The following is a 24739-nucleotide window of genomic DNA, read 5'->3' as shown; positions in this document are numbered from 1 at the left end:
AAAAACGCAGAGTGGAAGGTTGGTATAATATCACAAAATTTTTTTTTGCGCCACTACAATATAAACACAATGGTTTTTTCCTTTTTTCAATGGCAAATAAAAAAAATTACAATCAGCAGTGTCACACATCTCGTTTCGAAAGGGAAATGAAGTGTGTAGCACACGTATCTCGGCTCATGCATACATTCAAAGCTATCAAATATTTTTATTCTATAGAAATATTTATTGCAATATATTTAGCAAAAAATGAAAGTCTGTTTATAATTCGTTTTTCAAAATAAATATCGCATTCAAACACAATTCATTGTAATGACACTATCGAAACCAGTTGAAAAATTAACATAGAGCAGTTGCCGCTTTACAATGCTTCATAATTTTTTTTTCAATTTCATAGATTATTTTATTAATTTTTATTATTTAATAAATGACAAATATTTAAAAGAAAATGAAAACCTTGTCTCACTTCTTCATTGAATGAAACTACAATCCCTATTAATGAATTTTTTTTTTTAAGTTAATTAAAAAATTAAAAACAATATTAAAATCTAAAAATAAGTGAAAATAAAGAAAATAAAATAAAAACAAAAATAAAGAGCCGTCGTTAGGTGTAAAAAAAGAAATGTTATCTATCGACCTTTGTGTGTTTGTATATATTGGTACCGCTTTGCAGCGGTATAGGCGTATAAAATCACACTAGCCGCTGAGTAATTGAATTGTAATATTTATTTTATTACATAGTTCGTCACGATAATCATTTTTTTATCTTTTTTGTTCACATTCACATTGTTTTTTTTTATATTATTAAATATATAAATCTCGTACAAAATGTAATACAATAACTGTCAAGTTTAGTTTTGTTAATAGGGATTGGAATGTCTTCCATGTGGCCCGCCTGTCAAAGCGCTGTCGTCGACTTGTTCGACGGATTTGGTCCCGGTGGGTATCCTGAACAGCGTAACAATTTGTGCGTCCGACTGTGTTCATGTGCAAAAGGCATCTGTTGATTCAATCGGTAAGGGTTTGTAAATCTCCGATTTCGTCGCGATACACCATGAAACCGAGAGCTTAACGTTTAACATTTCTTGTTCGGTGCAGACTACAAAAATGATAACAAAAACAAACGCCAGTGAAAGTATTTTCCCCTTAAACGTGTAAAACACACCGCATGTGGGTGAACGTGGATGAAAAAGGCTATTGCGTGAGCGGCAAGCTTTTCGAACGACTGATGTTTTGCATTCAGTATATCAACAGCCATGAAACAACCAACAACTCTAAATTGTTCGTCCTCATTTTTTTTGTTTGAATTTACCGATATTCACACGTGAATTCAAAACCATACCAAATTCCATTAGAACTAGTGACTTGTATAAACAAATACAATTTAAGAACGAAAAAAAAAAGTTAATCGAAATTGAGATTTTCTCTTTTCAAACATATTATTTTCCGTTTGATTATTTAACTTTTCCATTTGATTTCTTGTGAGCAAATTTTCGTTTCAAGACGTTTGGTACATATTTTGAAAGTGGCATTTATTGTGTGTGATCCAAAAAGAAGTCAAACTCGATAAACGACTCATCAAACATCAAACGAAATAATATTAAATTAACTTTCATAGCAGCAAAAAAAAATTGGCAGAAAGGTAAGCACTTTTAATTTAATAACATTTGTGTCACATAAAATCAATCGGATGAAATTCAATGTGCGTTGATCATTATTGAGAGGGAAAAAAGAATGAAAAATTCTCTAATTTATTTATAATAATCTTTATTGGAAAATGACATAATTGATCCTTAAAAATATTGAATGAAAATTCAATTTTTGTTTTCTTCCGCCCCCGTTTCACTTTTTGCGTTCATAATTCCATTAACTATAGAAAACATTGTCTATTGAAAAAATGTATATATGTCGAAGTATAGAGAAACAAGCGTCAATTTTAATTCGATCGATGACAGCTTCAAATTTTTCAGCACGTAACTGTAAGTGTGTGTTGGCGAAAGAAACAAAACAAAAACAATTGCTTAAGTATTATGCTTTGATGCGAGTGGTAAAAGGTTTCAATTTTCTTCTGTTCCAAACAGCGTCACTTAAAAATACAACCGTCTTCATATCATCAACGAAAGCAGAAGCGAATTTTGAAGATAATTGTTCATTGGAAGCATAAATATTTGTGTTTTTTGAATGGGTGACCTTAATCAAATAATTTGAACATTGTACCGAATTTCTCGTGAAATTAAATCACTTTTTCACGTGTGACTGAATTTTGTAGCAAATTCGTGTGATGTGGCAAAAATCAAATTAAATTTTCATACCATTGACGCATCAAAGTTCACATATTTATCGGACAAAAAAAACCTTTTGCCAACTGAACCATTTTTCTTGAAACCCTAACTTTTAACTGTTGACTGAAGAGACGTTCCTCTTTATGAGAATGTTGAAATATGTTTGTGGTCGTCACAATTTAAATCAATCATCTTTTTGTCAAACATTTCAGTCACGCAAATTCAAACAGTAATTAAATCGACATTCTTTTCAAATGTTGCAAATCGTTTAAATACGAATCACAATGGACTTGGAGCCCATTGGCCAAAACAAAAAGCTCTCATAAAACTCTTTCAACTGATTTTACGAAGCGTAAATGTTACACCGTTTTTTGCTGCACAAATGAGGAGAAAAAATTCGCACCTAATTTGAACACATTCAGCTTCTTCCGCAGTACATTCAAAACACACCTTTTACTTTTCCGCACACACATAGTGTGAAAGGGGAAAGTATTGTAATGGGTCAAAATTTACGACATCTCAAAAACATGTTTTCTGGACGTTTCTGAGGTCAGAGAACCCGAATCAGGCCGTTTTGAGCATGGTTGTTGTGGGTCTGTTCCACGTCGTACGTCGTACGTCGTACGTCGTACGTCGTACGTCGTACGTCGTACGTTGTCCGCCGTACGCAAAATTTGTCCATCGATTATCTCACCCCCCAGAAAAGTTATTTAAAATCTGACTTCACGGGATGATTGGGGGTCCCGAGGAATAGAAATCATTAGATTTTGAGCGACTTTGGTCGATGGAAAAAAATTTCATGTCTGTAGTGATACCTATGAAAAAGAGTCCAATTTTCGTCGAAAAGTCATACTTAATGTAGACTTAAACACTCAAAAATATGTATTGGGGGGTTTTTTGGCACGAGAAAACCGAATCCGATGTTTATTTTGAGATACAATTAAGTTTTAACAGAGTTTCTTTGAAAAAATCGCGAAAAATTTAATTTTTGTATGGGAGCCATGCCTGTATGCTACCTTAATGACGTAAAAATTTGCACAGACTATTTTTCACACAAAAAAATAACATTCTGAAAGTTTGAAGAGATTTCAATCAAAATTAGGGGTACCTCTCATACAAAATTTTCAATTTTTGGATCAAAAACGAATATTTTGTATGGGAGGTGCTCTTACTTTTGCTTAAAATTTCTCCAAACCCTCCGAATGTTATTTTTTTGTGAGAAAAATAGCCTGTGCAAAGTTTCACACCATTAAGGTAGCATACAGACATGACTCCCATATAAAAATCCAGATTTTTTGTGACTTTAGTTATGAAAAGTGTTTCAAAAATAATTTTCATGGCAAAATTAACGTCAGACATATTTTTTATAGTGTTTTGTTAGAAAATAGAATACTTTCAAATGTCGTACAAATGGGTTCATCATGAAAATGTGAAAAATCTATTCTCGAGTACTTCTGCTATTAAATCAAAGAATATTTCGTTGCCAAAGTTGGAACATATTTTTTGGTCTCGGACTTTACGCCGCTTGAAAGGCTTGAAAAATCGAACAAATATTATTTTGAACTTTCTTAATAAAATACACAACTACCACAGTGCGGAAAAGTTCGTCTTACTCCCGTAAGACTCTTTATTTTGATTTCGTTTAATGTAAAAGAGAAAGGTGAACCGGTCATATCATTATAACCTGTGCTTATAAAACAAACATTAAATTAAAATTCAAATGGTAGAAAACCGACACCGTTTCCTACCCTTTTGAATAATGTACAAATTAAGCTTTGCTCGAACATGTCACAACAATTCTCCGTAATGAATCAAATCAAATCTTTTATTTCAATTGTTTAAATCGGTCAACAAAGCCCTCCCGAAAAAGGATTTTGAAATAATTTTTCAAAAATAGTCGGAAAGCTGATTTCAATTGAAAATCCCAGTACTTGTCATATGTTTTGTGTCAAAGTTTGAAAGATTTAAAAGTAAAACTGAAGACAGAATTAAAAAAACTTCACTCCCTATTCTTACTAAAATCAAATTCCATGAAGTTTTCGGCCAGGAAATCCGAATATATAAAACCAAAAGGTAACACATAACGTATTTAACAGATATATCTTCTTTTATTTTAAAATTTAACTCGAAGTTATTTCTCTCGTTATTCAATTATGTTCAGTAAATGCATAGCACACGGACATGTTTCATAATTTACAAAGAATTTGCACAAAAATTTCATTGTTGTGACATGCTCCATTTTTCACGCTTTAGAATTCTGTAGCTATTATATACATCAAAATGGAATGTTTCACCTTTCTTTCCTTTTGCACATTGCTGTCACTTTTGTCGAATTGTCGGGAATGTGAATCGTTTTACTTTCATTTTTGTCATAAATCGGTGAAAATGGTTCACCACAATAATTGTTGAGTTTTTCTGAAAATCGAAAAGGCAGCATTTTCGCCAGAAGATTTTTTTTTTCATGTACAGACATCAAGCTTCCGAAGCTTATATAAACAAAATGAAAATTTCAAATGAATCTGACATTTATTAGATGTGTATTTACTACTGAGCACGTTTGGATCAAAACTCAGTGATAAATTTCCCAGAAGGCCAGCAGATGCAAGAAAACAGAAGAAAAAAATCGAAAAACAAAAGTTTATAAAAACACAAAACTTTTACTATGTCCGTCTAGTAGTATTGTGGGAGTTTATCCAAACAGTTTTATTTTGGCACAAAAACAACGTCAAGGTATTTACTTAGAATCCGTTCAATTTTTCGCACGTAATTCTCGTACCACAGCCAAGTTTGTACCACAGATTTCGGCTCATATTTCATCTCATGACAGACCGTCTGGCACTAAGAGCTTGCTTTTTGCCTTTTCTTCGATGCGCTCATGTTCTGTTAAATGCAAATAGTTCACAGTCGAACAAAGAGAGACAAAACGAAAAAAAAAAACCTTCGCCTTGAATTTGAGACGATTTTCAAATGTAGTGTATCTAAAGTATGTGACTTGAAATTTCCATGTTTTGTGCAAACATATTTTGGGTGTAGAAGTGCTCCCATTAGCGTTAAATGTTATGTATTCGAGATAAGTGACCATTGATCGTTAAAAAAAATTCCTTTTCAACTGGCTGGTTTTCGAAGTCGTGATATTGTTATGGTTATTTCCATGTTAAATGAAAAACCACACCATTCTGATGTCCCCGCACAAGTAACACAACGCCAGTATTATTGATACTGACAACTCTGCCATGGAAAAAAATGTCGGTGACATTACGACAATCATTAGTGTTTTCACAAGAAGAAAAAAAACTTGATAATATCCGTGTATTTGTTATCTCGACGCTTGCCAAACAATATGGTTTGTACATTAATGTTATTATATCTATTAACTTCCGATTTACGTTTTGGTAGGTAATGGCTTGTCCGCCCCCAAATTCCATACATTTCAATGCTGTATACGAGCAATGAAGAGTCGACCTTTTGCATATTGTGGCGTTTGTTTTTGTCATCCATATATGATACTGTTGATAACAATTTTTATCATTATTACATAAAACATCATTAAACAAAGTTATTACCTAGGCTGGTGAACCCCTAATGCATTCTGGTGTGACCATTATTTCTTCTGCCGCAATAAGTTCAATCAAGCTTGAAAAATGGCGTACAACTTTTCTTCTATATTCAGTCAAATCTGTCTTTTATTTATTATATCTGTATTTGATGTGGAGGAATTCTTAGCAAAGCAATACATCAAATTAGCGAGTCTATCCACACATCGAACGATGTGAGTATTTTTTGCGGTATGTGTGTGTTTGTATACAAGACGTGAATTTATTTTTGCACGTGCCACGCGATTGTCGATGCTTTGTAGAGAAATGGAACCACGAATTTTAATGCAATTATTCAAAATAGCAAGAAAAAACTTTGTAGAATTCAAACAATTTAATTATCATAGATCTCTTGGTAAATAAAACCGAAAAAAGAAATCTAAAACACCCATAATCAACCTTTAAGTCAACCGCAGCGAAGTAATTTCGGCGAGTCACCTTTTAATTGAACGCACAAAATTAATGGTAACAGAAGAAATCTTGGCAGACGGTTTTCATGTTTTTTTCCTTCTTCTCATTTGTACTCTGGATCTGGAGGCTATCAATCGTACGAAATTCAACTACAAAAATGTTTGACATTTTATGGGGGAACATCGTTTGGTTTATTTCGAAAGCAGCAACATGCCAATTCATCACTCATGCACATTTGAACAAATGAAAAATTTGTTTCTCTCTTTGTGAGTTATTTTCGTATGTAATCCATAAAAAGGGTTGTACGAGCAAAATTAGTGAAATTGCTTGAATCGTGTAATGCTGTTTTGGGTTCGACGAGACGAAAAAAGTGCAACTAAAATATTTGAAAAAAAAAGGACACCGTTTGTACAAAATACGACGTGATTTGCTTTTCATGCATTTTTACATTTGTCAGTTGCAAAAGCATACACAATTAATGATATTAAAGTTAATGGTTTTATGTCTTACTGCAAAAATTAAAATTCTGTTGGAAAAAGCTGTGAGAGTTTTGAAAAGTTCTGGGAATGAACAATTCCGTCCACGTTGATTAAGTTTGCCGTCGCCGCCACCGCAGTAGCAACAGTAGCGGTCGATCAATCGAAAAAGTGGGTTGCTGAAAAAAATGGCGATGGATTAATGTTGATAAAAGTGGTTGCAAAAGCTGTATATGCTGAATTGTTCGCATTGAATTTGAAGTGAGCGAAGAAAAGAAAAAAAAAATGATCTGGGCACAAGTATGCGTAGCAAAGCTTATCTGAAGAGCATAATAGAATGAAATCTTCATTTCATTCGAAGCATATACACAATTGAACGAAGCGCTTGAAAAAAGTAGGACAGAAACAAAGTCGCGTTATACATTAGTTTGGTTGGTTGTTTTGTTGCTTGGTTAGATTGCATGCTATTTGATTCAGTGTATGCTGCATAAAACATTAGCTCGGTATAATTTGGTGTCGTGTAGTCAGATCGAAATTGTGTGGGATTCTACAGTTTTCAACAAAAACAGCCCCACGCACACACACACACGCACCCACAGAATTTACACCGCAATTATCGTTCATTCAAACAGAAAGTTGACACATTAGAACATGTTGCATGAACTTGAACCATTTTGTTTGTGTGGATTCGCATTCGCTGTCATATGGATACGATACTCGCCATAGTCATCGCCAACTTATCATAATAAACCATCTAAATGCATTAACAACCTACAAACTCAATGAAACTAGTTCAAAAACGGAATGTAAAGTCGACGAATATGACAAAATACGCTGTAGCGTTGTACAGTTTAAGTTGTTCCATTGCCCATTGAACGCAATGCTTTTCATATGCAGATAAGTTAAACATGAATACACTATTTCCCATTGCTGTGCTTAACACACACAACACATTGATACGCAGACGCTGGCGCGAATATACACGGGGACATGTAAATAAATTCAAATTGTACAAATGGTCGGGGTTTCGCAATTGTGTTAACACCATTCTTCGGATTTTGAAACTTAATGATTCTTATTGCAATCCATAAGACCTTATATGAAATACAAGGACAAAGATAATGTGTAACACCATTAGTACTTTATTATCTACAGTTCTTTTTCAACATATTCATATTTCCGTAAAGAATGAATTTATGTTTGGGTTACACTTCAACCGCAGATGAATTTAATTTTTTATTAAATAAAATATTGATCACAATTTCGAGATTGGAATAGTCCAATGTTTGTCAATAATTGGGCTCTTAGAATTACATTATACACAGAGTGCGAGTTCGGAACCAATATCTGGTGAAAATTAGTTTTCCAAAATAATCGAATCCCCTACTGTTCAATGCATGCCCATTTTCCATAGTGCATGCGAAATGCAATTGAGTTTTCATTCTCGATTCATAGCGAATCGTACGCCTCATATTCCATACATTGAATAAATATATTAATATATTGACTGCAGCTTCTGTAAATGTTTTTATTGTAAATGTTTTAAGTCTTTTGGTTGATGCATTTTGAAAACATGACAGCAAAAGATAGAGAAAAGCAATCAACACAATTACCATAGACAAACATATATCCTGAAACTTAGAATCTGCATATGAAATTACTGAAATACTCGCAAAATATGTGAATTCATTGATATTAGTTTTCATATGCAAATATTGTAAACTTATACCCACATCGACCGAATATCACTTGTTTTACATACATGTGAAACGTATACTTATCACACACTGAATGTTTGCGGCAATCGTATCAGTTTGGATGATAATACAGTGAAACAACTTACCCTGTGAATTCATTTGATTTATGCACATGATGATGGATTCATGATGAAGTGTGCGACATCCTGCTAGGTTATTTAAATATTCCAATCCTCCGAAAATGTATCCGGCAACAGCGGCAACAGCGGCAACAGCACGGGAAAAAATGAATGTTCAAAACAACCAACTTGGTTGGTTACCGCAAAAAGGATGTAAATTTCTGTACATTTTTTTTATGTGTGTGAAATATTTTTTCGCGCCCCAAGAAAAACACAGAAAATTTAAGGGGGGGGGGGGTCCATCAGCCAATCAAAAACCCTAGCAAATCGAAAGAATTTTTCGCAATTTCAAAGATTTTCTTCCATTTCTAAAGTTGATTAGCAAAAAAAAGGTCTTCACTTTCCTGTGAAATCCCTAGCAAATCGGAAGATTTCTCTGCTGCCGTCGGGGAGGGGCTAGCTCGGACGATTTAAGAGGGGGGTTATCCGATTTAACACCCCCTGTGCCCATGTATGGCAGCAGTAGTCAATATCAATGAGATGTTATTTAAGGTGGATTCAATGCGTTTGCATATATTTCACTTCTTTATTAGGAGAGATGAGTTTACCTTAGTCGATAATATTGTTGCCCTCGAGAATCTATTTTGTTGTCGGGTGATGTCTGTTTTTTTCTTTCATCAATTGATTCATATATGCATATTTTCTCATCACAGGAAATTTCATCATTTTATTTCACTTGGCTTTTGAGATGCCATTTTATTATTCGAAATTCGGCGCGGTTCGATTGTTGTTTGTGAATCATTTTTCTTTCCTTTTGACTATTTTTGCCCCCAAAAAAAAATGAACAGGGATATCAAAATATCTACACGATATTTACTTTTTTTTATCTATTTGGTATCTTGGGCTTTGGCACTTTATATAAATGAATAATAATACACCAAGGACAAAAAAAAGTAACGTAAAAGAATTATGCGATTGATAAAGAAGCAAAAAGAAGGTCGAAAGCATACAAAAGAATTGAACAAATTCCTATAAGTCTAATATTTCGACATTGAAAAGAGCAGATCTTATCATTCTAATGCATTGATTTTGGTTTTTTTCTTTGTGTAAACATGTACAATTTTATAAGTCTGGAATTTTTCGTAAAATATTCAATATTCAAATCGTTGAAATGACGAAGAATTTAAGATAAACAAAATTACAGACGTAATACAGATACCATAATGTCTTCGGCAAGAAGTCCGTATTAACGGATATCTCTCTCTCTCTCTCTCTCTCTCTCTCTCTAGTCAATTTTTGTCAATCGCTTTGGCTGAGAATTTAAATGGATGGGTTCGATTGTGTATGCTATTGAATGTCGACCACATTCAAAAATATTGAACCATTTAAAACAGCATGGGATGTCACACGCAAGCGCTTATTATTGAAATATTCCAGTCGATTACAAATAGGAAATTGAAACTAATTTCTTTTTACATTGCTCATGCATATTCTTTACTCGAAAAAAAAACAAGTTGAATTTTTACATAAAGCAATTTTTCTTGAAAAATGTTCTATTGAAACGGATTTTCAATCACAATCTTATTTGAATTGCAATGAAGTTTCAAAATGTTGCAGCATCCATTTCTCCAAACTCATTTGTATGGATATGAAAAAAATGTGTGGCTGATTTTGAGTTTATGATGCAATACGAGAGAAAAAAGTTCCAACTGCGTACAAGTAATTTATTGTAAAATGCGTATTACTTCGTTTATGCAAATAAAGTTGATTTTCGTAGCAAAAACAACTTTTTCAGAAAAAATAAAATAAACTGTGAACAGCAAATGTCGTTTCATAGCACAAAGCCAAACAATGTATCTGTTCTTCATTCTTTGACTTTAACATTTATCTCCTTTAAATAAATAGACATGTGTATACGCCCGCGATCGTAATATGCAAATACATCATCCACGCACAAACTTTGGAATATATTATTGTGGATGGAAAGAAACACCTTACCATCGAAACAACAACGACAAAGCCCCCCAACCAAAAAAAGTCGACTCGTCGAGATATTGAAAACACTTTTACTATTACAAAAACATGACAAAAAAGCTAATATAGCATTTATATCGCATTGTATATGGGAACCTATCTGTTTGAATCACGGTGCGTGTGCTTAAATTGTACTTTGACAGCGTCTGGTTGAGTATATGTGTCGTAAGACGATGTATGCAAATACTAAAAGAAAACACACACGCATTCATTTGCTACGCTTTTTTTCAACAAATAATTTTCGTCGGAGGGGGCAAGAAATTGTTGAATCTTTCATTGTCAAGTAAATTCCATTTATTTTCCCAGCATCCCCGTGATCCGCTTTAAAGCGCACTTGAGTTTCGTTCCTCTGTTGCTGTTTTTTTCTGTTCGTGCGCTGAACAAAAACTTTTTCACACCACAATGGTTCATTCATAGTGAAACGATGCTAGAAAAGTGCTTTTGAATTTATATTTGCAATTTTAAAAATTTTTTATGTTTCATGCTGAAGCATCAAATAATAATTGGCTGAATGGTATTTCTTGCACCCGAAAGTGCTGTGTGGGGGGTGTGCGCGCGCGTGCATAATCATTTTGAAGAGAAAAGTTTGGAATCGATTCAATCAGAAAACAGTGCGAAAACCTTGGGACTTAACTCAATGGGCAATGAACATTTATCCAACCTTGATATAAGCGAAAATTGAAAGCATTTTGGATGGTTAAGTAAGCATTTCTTTGATTCTACCGAAAGATTTGAGATTTGTTCTGAGAACGACAGAGCTAATGTGACGCGGCGACATAATCGAAGCAGAACAGAGCATAATAATAATGAAAAATGCGATACGATTATATGTTATTCGGCGAAATCGACCAAAAATCAGACAAGAAACCCATAAGTTATCGAATTGTCCACAACGGAAAATGCTCTTACTACATGTTGACGTTGCACTCTTACAAAGAGCCAGCAAGTTGATAAACTTACTCTTTCCTTCCCGGCATCATTGTCTATTTCTTTTTGCTTTCCTTTCTCTTTCTATCTCACGACTTGAACGATTCTGGTGTTTTTATCTTATCCATCGTGATAGGTTTTTATTTGTTTCTTTTTTTTCTTCTCTTTTTCGAGACTCTTTTGCTCCGATGTGTATCAAAATTTATTGCGAACGAACACAAAGTTCATGGCTTCAGATATGTCTTACGAACTAAATAGATAAAAAAAAACAAAAGAAAGAATTTTCGACGACCAAAAGCGCCCGACGGAAAATCTCCCTTAACATCATTAAATACGTGAAAAGATGAGAAGCCAAAAGCCCACAATGAATACAAATAAATATATATGGATCATAATGCAATGGTTTTTTTGGCCTGGCATTTGGTGTATAATGTCTAAAGAAATGAATAGCGGAAAGGGCGCCATCATTTTTTCTCCTTCGCGATGTTTCTTTTTTGTCTTAAACCTAAAATATTCTTCTATTGTCTGGATCTTAAGACGGAAGTGAAATTAAGAATTCGTGCGTTATCCTATAAAAATAATAATAATAATCATTCCGGCTGATGGTGCTGACAACGATCACAATGATGATGATGATACTGGTGAGAAACAGAATTTGCTCCGAACTTGAATACAAACGATGAATAAAACATCAAACCAAATAAAAGATTGTTACAAGCCCAGCGCACTGTATTTGTACAAGTCCACGGTTTGTTTCGTTTTTATTATTTCAAAGAATTTGTATTGTATCGCTGTTTTTTTGGCTGAAGACGCATAAAATGAAAATTGCTACCAAACACACATACATACAAATAAAACAATTTTGAGAAAAAAAGGTCCTTTGGTGAGAGAACAAAAAAAACGGCCTCCAGACTTTCGTGTTACACACAACGAATACTGTCCGTTGAACCGTTAAATCCGTTGTGTAAAATACGAGATCAACACAGTAACGGTGGCGTAAAATTATAAAGAATAACGTAAGATGCGTGTAACGACAATGAATATAAGGAACATTTCTGCATAAACACACAAAAAAAAATCATCTAAGCTCTGCGAATAAATGAAATTCGACGGAAAATTCAATTTTTAATTTATTCCGCTGCTAAATTTAACAAGTTAAATATAATTGTTTCTTTTAATTGATACAAAACCAGCCGGTGTATATTTGTATGAGATTGGAGACTTTTTTTTGCGAATCTCGCTAATGAGCGCCATCTGATTTTAGTGTGAATTAGATGCAAAAACTGAATTTAATTCTGTAGCATTGAAATGAAAAAGTGAAAAAACAACAACAATAGCACGGCCACACAGAGCTGTACATCTATGCGTGCTGATGCATACATACACATATACGCTTTCTTCATTCTTTCATTCCATTGCTATACGTATCTCACTGGTCAACAGATCTATGTAGCCATGTTACTGTTGTTGTTTTTTTCTCTTTTTCGATTCAATTCATTGTAACTAAATTGAGTTCAACTATGGAATACAAGATGGCACAGATGAGGGGAATTCGCATTTTGTCTCTTCATAGGCTTAGCCGGTTGTACAAAACCTTTGTTTGCAAGTGTATTTAAATAATGAATCCCATTTATTTGTCCATTATACATAAGAATTTGACGGAAACGGACGGAAATTTAAAAATTGATGGAAAAAAAGCACACGGTATTTTAATTGTCGACATGTATTTCAAGGATGTGTGTGTGTGTGTGTGTGTGTTTGAAAACAATGGTGGACTAACTTTTCAATTGAGGCACGCATGCATGTACTATTAACAAACGAAAAATGGTTGTCAACATTTGTTTAATTTCTCAACGTCATGGATTGAATAATGGCGTAAATAACATTGTCGTTTTCAGTTCTGATAACATTTTTTCTTTTTCTTCATCGTCATCTTCGGTTATTTACGCAGTTATGATCTTATTTACGTTAAAACATACCGTTTTTGTTGGAAAAAGGCTCCCATTGTTCACATTTGTCGATGTGATTATATTTTATTATGTATGAGAATAATGCGCATTCATTTTGTTTAACATGGTTGCCATAATTTTGCGTGCAATCGTTTTGCCATGAGAATTTGTCGCTTTTGTCTTGATGCGCTCAACACACACACCACCATCAATAAGCGAATCCACTGAGACAAATGAAATGCTCAATGTATTCTCTGATCCAAATTGGTCGGTTGGAATCAATAAATAAATTGGTTGCGTTGGCATTGCACAGCCACAACCGTAATTGGGATGAATTACAATTTCTTCACGCAATCCACTTCGGAATGTGTGAGAAATTGTTTGCGAAAACCGAATACGATAAAAAAACAACAACAACAAATGGTGGTGAACCCATTGAGAAATGGGTATCACATACGTATAACGAAATTTTTATCGCAAATGTTGAAATTACGTGGCCATTGTGAATCATCTCAAAATCTATTGGTTGTATCATACAAAAGTACATCAAGTCTCATCATTAAGATGTTCCATCTGGTAGATGCGGTCGACACTTCAGTTCGACACGATGCGAATTTATAAACTTGCAATGCTACAATCTCTCTGTGTGTTAGTGTTACACACATCAAATTTCCCATTCACACCGCAAAACCGAACGAACGTTTTTCATTACAAAAAAAAACCACGTCAGCGCCCCCCAAAAAAGAACAAAACCAATATCTACGAGACGGCTGCAAGTGCCAGAACGAAGAAAAAACCGTTTGCGATTATGTTTCACTAACTTCATTTGCTTGGATGCCAAGAATCAAATGTGTATTGTTTTCATGAGTGCTGTCACTCAACTTCGTTTTTTTCTGCCACTTTTTGAATGGATTACGAATGGAGCTGTTTTTTTCTATGTGATAACGTACTCACAACCATCAAGCTTACATCAAAAATAATCCAATTTAAAAGCAAAAACCACATGAACTGTTTGCATTGAGGTACGAATCATTCACTCGACGCTATGCGTGGATGATTGCATAAACCCCATGGAAGCAAACATTTTACACAGGCAAAACTTTCTCAAAAAAGCCAACAAACAACGCAGACAAAACAATGAGACTCATTAACTTCACATTTTGTACCGTTTCAAATTCACTTTAGAATAACTGAATTTCACACGGAATAATTAGCGCAAAAAAAAGACATCAATAAAAAGAACGACGAGCAAAATGAGCATGTGGCAAGGACATCTTTTCGGATTTACATTGATGCACGCGCCCAACAACAACAAAAATCATCAACAGTTTGTATTACATAAAATTCCGAGAAAAAGGCAACCATCAAAAGCAGCTAAATCTCTTAAAATGACATGGCTCTTTTATCACTGAAAATGAGTTGCGGTCATAGAAGTTTATAACATTTTCAATTTAATTGCAATTAAACGATGAAATGAGAAATTCTCATGTAAACACAAACGAAAGAACCATCAAGAGCATAGGTGATGATGAGGGTTCCTAGGGGTCGGATGACCCCTCCCTAAAATATTTTTGGGAACCCTCAACAATTTTGGAAATGAGGACCTTTTTTTTGCTCTTCACTTTTTTTGGCCGAGAAAATTCTCCCGATTTGCTAGGGATTTTCGCCTCAAAAAGTGACTTCCCAATAAAAAAAACGATTTTCTTGTCATTTTTGGATTTGCAAGACAATTTGAAGTAGGAAAATTCTTTAGATTTCTTATGGATTTTCGATGAAAAAGTGAAAAGCAAAAAAAAAACGATTTTATCCTCATTTGCTAGAGAATTTGGAGTTGAAAAATTCTTTCGATTTGCTAGGGATTTTCGCCAAAAAAGTGAAGAGCAAAACCTCATTTCGTACAAATTGTTGACATCGTCAGGGACTCTCCATGGATTTTTCCAGGGATCCCCCTAAAAAAATTACGTCATCATCTATGATCAAGAGAGCGAGAAAAGAAACGAAAGGGAGAATGTGAGTGTAAACAGTATAGGTTGAATTTTACCTCATGCACAATTTCTTTGTCATAGAATGTTCAGCAAAGACTCTTTAATTGAATTCCTTAAACTCGGTAAAATTTAAATTGGATACATGGAAATGTTTGAAGAGCTCAATCATTATTTTTGTGGAATTTTTTGAAAAAAACTTCGTACAGATTTTACTTCAGTCATTTCAATATGCGTTACGTCGATATAATTGCACCAAAGTATGCGCATTTTTTTCATCTGAACATGGGAATTCACTACATTTACCATTTTGGTCTTTTAATTCAACTTACAACCATTTGAATATGCACTCAAGCTTACCCATACCGAGAAATGACTACAGGCACGACTTTCGATGTGATTTTTTTCAATTTGAATGTTTTTTTGACTAAACAAACCTTTGTTCAAAAGCATCTGATTTCAAGAGAAAAGTATCTTAAGAATGTTGTGCATTTTGCATCCTGCAGCATGTCTGCATTGAAAGTATCACTCTAGGTTTGTTTGTTCGGCATACCATTTCCGTTCGTACCGTTTAATGCATCTGATATTCATTTAGAATTCGCAAATGATGAAGCAAACGTTGTTTGCATATGAATAGAAAACTTAAAACTTGATGACATTTTATATGACCGAAAAGAATTGATATTTTTTTCGAGTTACCAATATGCATAGTTGATGCATTAAGTATGGTAGATAGAAATTGGGTCAAAGAGAAAAGTCGAATGGTTTTCATATTCATACAAAGTAATAGAAATAAAAAAAATACCAAATTCCATTATATTTTAACCACGGTTATTGACGCAAATATTGATGCAATACGGATGATGATATACAATTCTGATGAATCCAAAATTACGTAAAACGGATACATCCATTGGCCCACAGCAAGCGAAGAAATATTTTTATTATCCATGAACCGGATGTTTGAATGTTACCTGAATTTTTTTCCAAGTAAAATACCCTTCGGCATTTTTTTTTTGTATTTTAGATCGAATCCACATTTTTGTTTGTTTTCAATAAAAAATTTGGCCAAAAATCAGTAAAAAATGAGGTGCTAAGGTAAAAAAAATCCAATAAAATTGTATACAAACACTAAATTGATAGTACCAATATCATGTTCGAAAATACTTTTTTCCATCCTCGATGAAAAGTGTATCGAATAATATTTCGATGTGAAAAGAATCAAACTATCATAAAGAGAGGAGATGAAAAGTGTGCCCCATTTGTGGAAAGACCATAAAATTGCCAAACGCCATTCGGTTTGGATTGCATAATTCTCAAAAATGGATTCATTTTATGACGACATATCATTGTTACCGCGAAAATATTTGCGGATTCTTTGAAATAGTTTCCAATGGATGATTCAAATATTTCAATCAATTTGAATTGATGTTGCCACAGACCGCAATCGATTTTTTCAGTAGTTTAGCAAAACAAATATCTAGTAACTTAAATACTAAAAATAGTCATTTTAACGGTGAATTTTGATCTATATTCAATATTTTTATAGAAAAACTTTGATGACAAAATGTTAACACAGCATTCAAGGTGGGCGTTAGTTCCAAAATAATAGACGAAATATTGATAGGTTGAGCCATGACAATGATAGAACCCAAGATATTTAACATTTTATTCACAGGAAAAATGTTTCACATACAAAATGTCGGTTCAAAAAGATCTTCCAAATGCAAATATAAAAAAAATGCGTACGGACTGAGAGAAGACACACAATATTTAAACCTATTTCACGGGATAATATGTCCCCGAGTTTGTGTGGTGATTGAAATTGAGTTGGGCGCTTATGACTTCGGCACACTTCGGCAATTGTTGTTCATTATGCTCATGCATCATCCATAATCGAGTTGAGTTGCGTGTGTAATTTGTATATATTTGTGTATATAATTATTTATGATACGTTCGAAAAATTCATACCATCTACTACAGTTCGCTTAGGAAATAAACCAAAATGGTGCAATAAACGCTTGGCTTCACTAAAGAATCAACGAAATAAACATTATAAAAGGTTAAAAAACTCAAAAATCTCGGACTTCGCCGAAGATAAACAAATAAATGAAGAATTGTTTCTTGTTGCCAGAGAAAATTATGAGTCATATCGCAAAGAGCTTTTCAGCAACTTTCTTCGTGAACAGGCATGCAGTCTGAAAACGGACCCGAAATCATTCTGGAGGCATATCAACAGCAAACGAGTATCAAATTCAGTACCTCAAACGGTTTATTATAAGGATCAACAAGCTTCGTCGGACGGTGAAAAAGTTGAACTTTTTTCTAAATTTTTTCAAAATGTGTATTCGAATTATGATCACGATGACTTTGATATACAGTCTTATCTTCAAGGGAGATGCGACAACAATTGTTACAATATTGTGATCAATAGAGAGGCGGTCTACACAGTTTTAGTATCATTAGACTTGAACAAAGGTTCGGGATTTGATCGAGTGTCGCCATTCTTTTTGAGACAATGTGCTGATGTGCTTGCTGAACCCCTGAGTATTTTATTTTCTCGTTCCTTGGATGACGGAATCTATCCAGAGAGTTTCAAAATGGGTCAAATTACCCCGATATTTAAAGCCGGTAAACGAAGCAATGTAGAAAATTATAGGGGTGTGAATATACTTCCTGGATTGGCCAAAGTATTTGAACGGGTGGTTTATAATCAATTAAAACTAGTTATATCTAGCAGAATTTCTTCGAATCAGCATGGTTTTGTCTCTAGTAGAAACATTGAAACTAATTTGATGCAAATGACAACCATGGGACATGATGCATTTGAGAACAAATCACAGTTGGATGTATTCTATGCAGATATAAGCAAGGCATTCGACTCTGTCAATCCGAATAAGTTGATAATGAAAATGGCAAAGTATAGAATTTCAAATGGTACACTTTTATGGCTAAACTCATATTTGAATATGAGGAAACAATATGTAAAGGTTGGATCATTTAAATCAGATCCATTCAATGTTTCATCGGGCGTTGGGCAGGGGACCATTTTGGGTCCTTTGCTCTTCATTGTATTTTTTGATGACTCTAACACGCAAATACCCGGCGTTCATTCACTTAATTTCGCGGATGATAAAAAACTGGCTATTGAGGTAAAGAGTTATAAAGATGTACTTAGACTTCAAGCAGCTATTGATGAATTTCTTGCATGGTGTGATGTCAATGACTTGAAACTAAATCTTTCTAAGTGCAAAATAATGTCTTTCTACACGAAAAGGAATCCAATTTTGAATAACTACTCATTAAAAGATCAAACGATCGTTCGAGTAAGTGAAATGCGTGATTTGGGAATAATTTTTGACAGCAAAATGGATTTTAACACCCACATAGAATTTGTGTGCAACAAGTCAAATGCTGCGTTACAATTTGTTAAACGGCAGTCATATTATTTTGATAATGACATCATCAAAATTCTGTACTTTGCTTTAGTTAGATCCAATCTCGAATTTGCCAGTACAATCTGGTCACCTCATCATTCCACACACAAGAGGTTTGTTGAACGAACTCAAAAGCAGATCGTTATGATTTTAAATGGTGATATACAAGAGAGACTGAACAATAAAAACGAAAACAAAAACTATCAACTAACGCCATACATCGATCGTTGTCTCAAACTTGATCTACAATCTTTGGTCCGTCGAAGAATGAATGCATCTATACTTTTCATTCATTCAGTCATTAGTGGCAGATATAACACACCTGAATTACAAGGGAAACTACAACTAAATAATGGAACCCGTACATTGAGAAATCCAGAGTTCATTCGTCTCAATCTCTGTCGAACAGATCATTCAACATTCTCACCGTTCAATAGTGCGTGTAGAGCTTTCAATTATTCGGCATTGTTCATTGATCCAACATTACCACATCACACATTTAAACAAAAACTACTAAGTTTACCAGACGATGCATTTGGACAATGGGCTCAACTTTGATAAATTGGAGAGTTTTTGTTGTGCTTTCTTTTTATCGGAATTGAAACGTTGGGTCACTTTAAAAAATGAGAGCACAATCCCAGGTTGTCATTGAATTTTCATTTTATTTCAAAAAGCTAAGAAATTTTTCGTTTCGCAGAGGATAGATGAAACTGGAACTAACGCAATGGGAACATGAACTGACTTGATCTGACTGAGGGTGCCTACTAATGACTGGCTTGCTACACATTGTGCAATGCATCAAACATGGATTTAGCAATTAGAAAACAAAAAAGAATTAAAATGAATCAAATAATGCAATGTCAATATCATAATTATTCTGACTGAATATCCAGTGATATTTCTATCTAAAAAACAAATTATTTATATTTAATTCAATCTATTTATTTATCTACTCACCTACCTACTTGAATATTTAACTAATTGAGACTTACATTAAATTAACTTATTGAAGTTACCTATACAATATTATACATTTTGTAAAAAACCTAAGTTCAGCCAGCATTTGGCGGTGTAAATAAAATCTAATCTAATCTAATCTATATCTGTGTATATATTATTCACATGTTTGGATAATTTTTTTGGTTCCGTCTACATGTTTATCATACCCGTCCATTTAAATTAGGAAAAAAAAGCGAAGAAAATCACCATAAATTACGAATTAAATTTGTTCGGCTGAATGCGATGGAAAATTTCGTCTTTGTTGGTGTACGCATAAAGTTAACATACACAAAAACTAATTGAATGCCAATAAACGTTTTTATCGAGTCTTCGATCGAAATACACAATATAGTTAAACGGATGGTTGTCTGTTCACAAACGAAAATTCCACCGTCCTTAGTTTTTACAAGTACAAAAATGGAGTAAGTTTACAACATTTTCGTCATTGTTGTCACATTCATCACATTTATTCGGTTTATTCATTCTCTATATTTGTTCAGCTTTTATCAGATTAACTTATTGCATTGTTGTTATTTTCATGTTGTTAACTTCACGAAATTCATATGCAAATATCGCGCAACAAAAATCACACAAAATGAAAATATACACGCAACAACTCTGTTTCCACACGCACACATACTCGTTTTTCTCTCCATTTCAATTGAGAACAGTACAGTGTCGAACAGTATATATTCCATAATTCGGAAAATACGCTTTCCATCGACGAAATATCAAGCATTTACGCTGCTTTGAATGTTTGAGTTGTTTTGAACCGATGAATACAAGCAAATAGTCAACGCATGAGCTGGCAACAAAACAAATGAATAGAAAAATTGAAATAACAATATCAAAAATAAAATAACACATGCCATTTTAAAAAGAAAATATTCTTTCATCACAGTTTTATATTTCGAAAGCAGCAAAAAAAACGCTGTGGATTGTGTGAAAATGTCTATATTTGTTTTATGTTATCGAATGGCATGCTTGACAATGGCAATCCGGAAAGTACATTCGAAAAAAGTGAAATTGAAAAGCTTTATTGAGATATGCCATATGTGTACGTTTGCACACATGACAACACCCAATCACTTGATGTTTAACCTTTGATTGTACGGTGTCTATCCGATTCCAAGCCTTTCAATCGATTGATCGAATGAAATAAATGTAGCTATAGATATGATAAGCCAACGATTTATGCAAATATTCCAATTTATCTGATTGGTTTGGGGGAGAAATGTACCAAATTCAAGTGATATTGAAAACCATTATTAACGCTTCGTTGAACACAAGAACCAATTGTTATTTTCTCTAGGTTATGAGTACTTCACAGTAACAAATATCTAAACTTTTTACCCCAAGTTTTATTTGGAGTTTTGATACAAGTTTTAATTCAGATCATTTGATAAACCAAAATCAATCAGAAAACTTTTTGCGTTTCGTCAATGAATATTCAATTTCGACAAAGAAAAAAGGTCGAGCTTCATACAATGTCCTTCTATTGAGTCAAATGCTACCGCAATTCGTTATGTTCAGATTTTCATGTTAAAAAAAATTGCCATAAATTGTATCTCTCCGAATTTATTTGAAAAATAAATGTCCTTATACTCAATGAGTTATGAGTATTGTATTCATAAATATTACTTTGTGCGAAATAACACATTCAATGGAATTTTTTTGGCCATTTGATGCTAGGGGAAAATGACTACTTATAAGTTCGACGAAACCTATAGAATTGTACGAAAAACTTACAAAAACTTAGACGAACTTATGAAATCGCACGTCACTTATGAGAATTTATACGAACTTACGCTTTGTCCACATACATTAACACACTGCTGTAAGTTCGATATGCGTCAACATGCCGAAACAGTCGCACATGTAGTAGTCAAATGACACAACGCTGGTCAACTTTTTTAATTACATCTCACGCTGCAAATAATTTGTACAAAAAAGTAGAACGTATTTTAAAATAAAAATTACCAATCCAATTAGTAAATTGGATATCATCCAATATCCTTAAAAGAACTGATTTTGATATTGAAGCATCGCTCTCAACACTCATACTTATTACTGATTATTCACTATCAAAACCGACTCTTTCAAAAATGACGTTTAATTAGACGAATTTATAGTTCTTGGTATTTTTTCACCGAAAACCTGCTCGAATTATTTATACAAATTATTTTTTATCTGATTCAAGATGACTAACATTTATTACCATTTACAACATTCTGCGATTTTCAATTGACGTTGAAAAACTTACTAGTAATCTATACAACGAGTCATTTTCCCCTAGATTTGATGCCATTTTTATGCAAATTTTAAGAATGTGATGGAAAGTATGATGCGAAGTAAGTTTCCACGTGTGCGAACTAGTTAATTTAATCAAATTAATGTTCATTTAACGAAATACAGGCATGGAAAGGACATATAAAATGGCATAATATGTATCCCATTAAATAATCACCAGTGAAAAGAAGTGAAGATGTGAAAATGAAAATGAATGCCTTTAACAATGAAAATGGCATCGTTCAACCATCAAGTCAATATTAATATAAAGTCAACCGATATGTATATTAATTAACGCTTAAAGAGTAAATATATTTAAAATCAAACGTAAGTGAAATCTCTTCAACAACGAACGACCAATGAATAGGATTGAAGTCATTCGTTTAATGGATCAAACAATGGTATTGTATGAATCGATATGGTTGTCGACTTTATGAGCAACATTTTCTATTCATTGTGTTTGCGTACATCGTTTCAATCGCTTTGTGAAAATGACACGAGAAATTCGATATTTGGTTAATAACAAAATTCAATAAATGACTAAATTGTCATTTCATTAAATGTCCTTTGTTCCGTTTTTCGGCAAAGCTTATTCACATGTACCCTACGCCCCACGATGCGTTTCGATGGTGGTACGCCCAATGCAAACATACAAGTAATATCGTATTTCGCCAGAAGTGACGCAACATTAAACGAGAAAGACAGTCAAACTCTATCACAACAAGGCAAAATTTCAAATCATCGTTTCGACAATGTTAGTGGTTATTATTCAATTTTTCTGTTGTTGTTGGTGTTGTTGTTGTTTTCGAAATTCAATAAGTTCATCGCCAACACTTCGAGCAATGTGATTTAGTGTGGTTTTGTATTGGGATTCATCTTCTGTAGATGTTGCGGTAAATGAAACGATAGAGCATTTATAAGCTGAATTGAAATCGTTCGATTGAAATGCTTGAAGCGGATTTCGGGAAACAATCTGGGTAAATAAAATGAATCGGAATGTTAGATATTTCCTAAACCAATTCAATATTTACATTAAACTGCTTCGATGTTCTACGACACAAGTCTGTGGAATTAAATGGAATTTCACTCATCAAATGCAAAATAGATTGATTTTCGGAATCTTCGGAAAATTGTTCGTTCAAATAATATCGTACAATAACATTGAATTTCTTAAACACAATCTATTTAATTGAATAGCTGACTGATTGATTGAAAATGAAAATGGTATTACTTGCACCAGGCAATGCAATAAAATGAAACCCCTAACTCGTCGATCAACCTATAGACTAGATTAAATCATTAAAATGTGCAACTTGTTGTCGATTTTGTTGTTTTGTGTCAACACTTTCCAATTATTTTGTATGGCGTGTTTAAAATCCAAGTTCGCATTTTGTCAGTCGAGAAGCCAAGATCAGCTTTAGCATTTCCTTGAAATGGCTTTATGATTATTAATATTATGTGCGATGCGCACTCAGCACACAAAGTAAAATACAATCCATCAATGAAAAGCGAACGAGCAAGCGTAAGGAAGGGTAAAAAACTAGCGATAATGTCGCAGTTCGAGGATGAGATTCAAATACCAACATTTTTGCCCTGATTTGCACCTTTTAATTAAATGGTTTCACTTTTACAAAGTGAACATAATAAATTTTGTGAAAATGTCACATTTTTCATTCTCGCCCGTCCTTACGGTCGGTGTCGAGGTGTGCACGTGATAGTGAATATTTAGGATGCACCTATGAAGCAATGCAACTGTTGCAATGAAGTGTTGGCGATGAGTGTGTGCGTTTTAATTACTTGTGTTGCTGTATGAAATTTATGATGCTCCTTTGCAATGCCGTTCTTCGGCAGACTTATACTCTTCAATGTAAAAATAAATTTTGCCGAACGAAGGTCGTCACCTCTTCCAAGTCGCTTTTATTTGGTTTATCTGTCAGTTTTAAAATCACAGAATCACATTTTCCGTCACACTAAAATCAATTACAATCAAAATCAAGTGAATTTGCAGCGAAATAAATGTGCACTATAATTTGATTTGATAAAAAAATGGAAAGAAAACGAATTTGGCGCATTTTCAGCGCAAAGTGCATGTTTATCCATTCAAAATTTCGCTGAAGTGCTCCGCCATATAATTTAATCAGAAAGGGCTTCAATCGGTTTGATGGTGTTGATGTTTATAATATAATAATTCAAGCAGAACTAAATCGATTGATGATGATGAATATTCATTGAAGTGAGTAACTAAAATCAATGCTCACATAAAAACCAATTTCACGCATTTTGAGAGTGATATTTTCCACATTGATGCCACCACATCGTTTATCCATGTTTTCGTGAAAATTTCATGCTTAAAAAACAGATCGCCACAAATGAAATGCAGCAAGTATTTAACGGTAATGATGACGCAAATGGGTTGTATTCAAACACAAAACATTAACGTGAAAATAAACGCTTCTATCAACAACTAAAAACACAATTATAGAGGGCGAGAAAATTTCACACAAACAACTATATGAGGTGAAAATTAGAGAATGAAAATATTAATTA

General features: G+C 33.6%; 1 protein-coding gene across 1 annotated transcript in view; it reads left to right on the top strand.

Annotated features, from left to right (window-relative positions):
* Positions 1 to 1367: 1367 nt before the first annotated feature.
* Positions 1368 to 24739, top strand: part of LOC116336959 (D(2)-like dopamine receptor) — a 64021-nt gene continuing 40649 nt past the window's right edge. Inside the window, exon 1 of the mRNA XM_031761199.1 lies at positions 1368 to 1639. The gene's annotated coding sequence lies outside the window, so the exon portion shown is untranslated. The remainder of the gene's footprint in view (positions 1640 to 24739) is intronic.

The sequence above is a fragment of the Contarinia nasturtii genome, unplaced genomic scaffold, assembly GCF_009176525.2.
Source record: "Contarinia nasturtii isolate CC-2019 unplaced genomic scaffold, AAFC_CNas_1.1 Cnas_scaffold_220, whole genome shotgun sequence".
Lineage (NCBI taxonomy): Eukaryota > Metazoa > Arthropoda > Insecta > Diptera > Cecidomyiidae > Contarinia > Contarinia nasturtii.
Note: the sequence above shows the minus strand (reverse complement) of the source record. Positions and strands in the feature narration are given on the sequence as shown.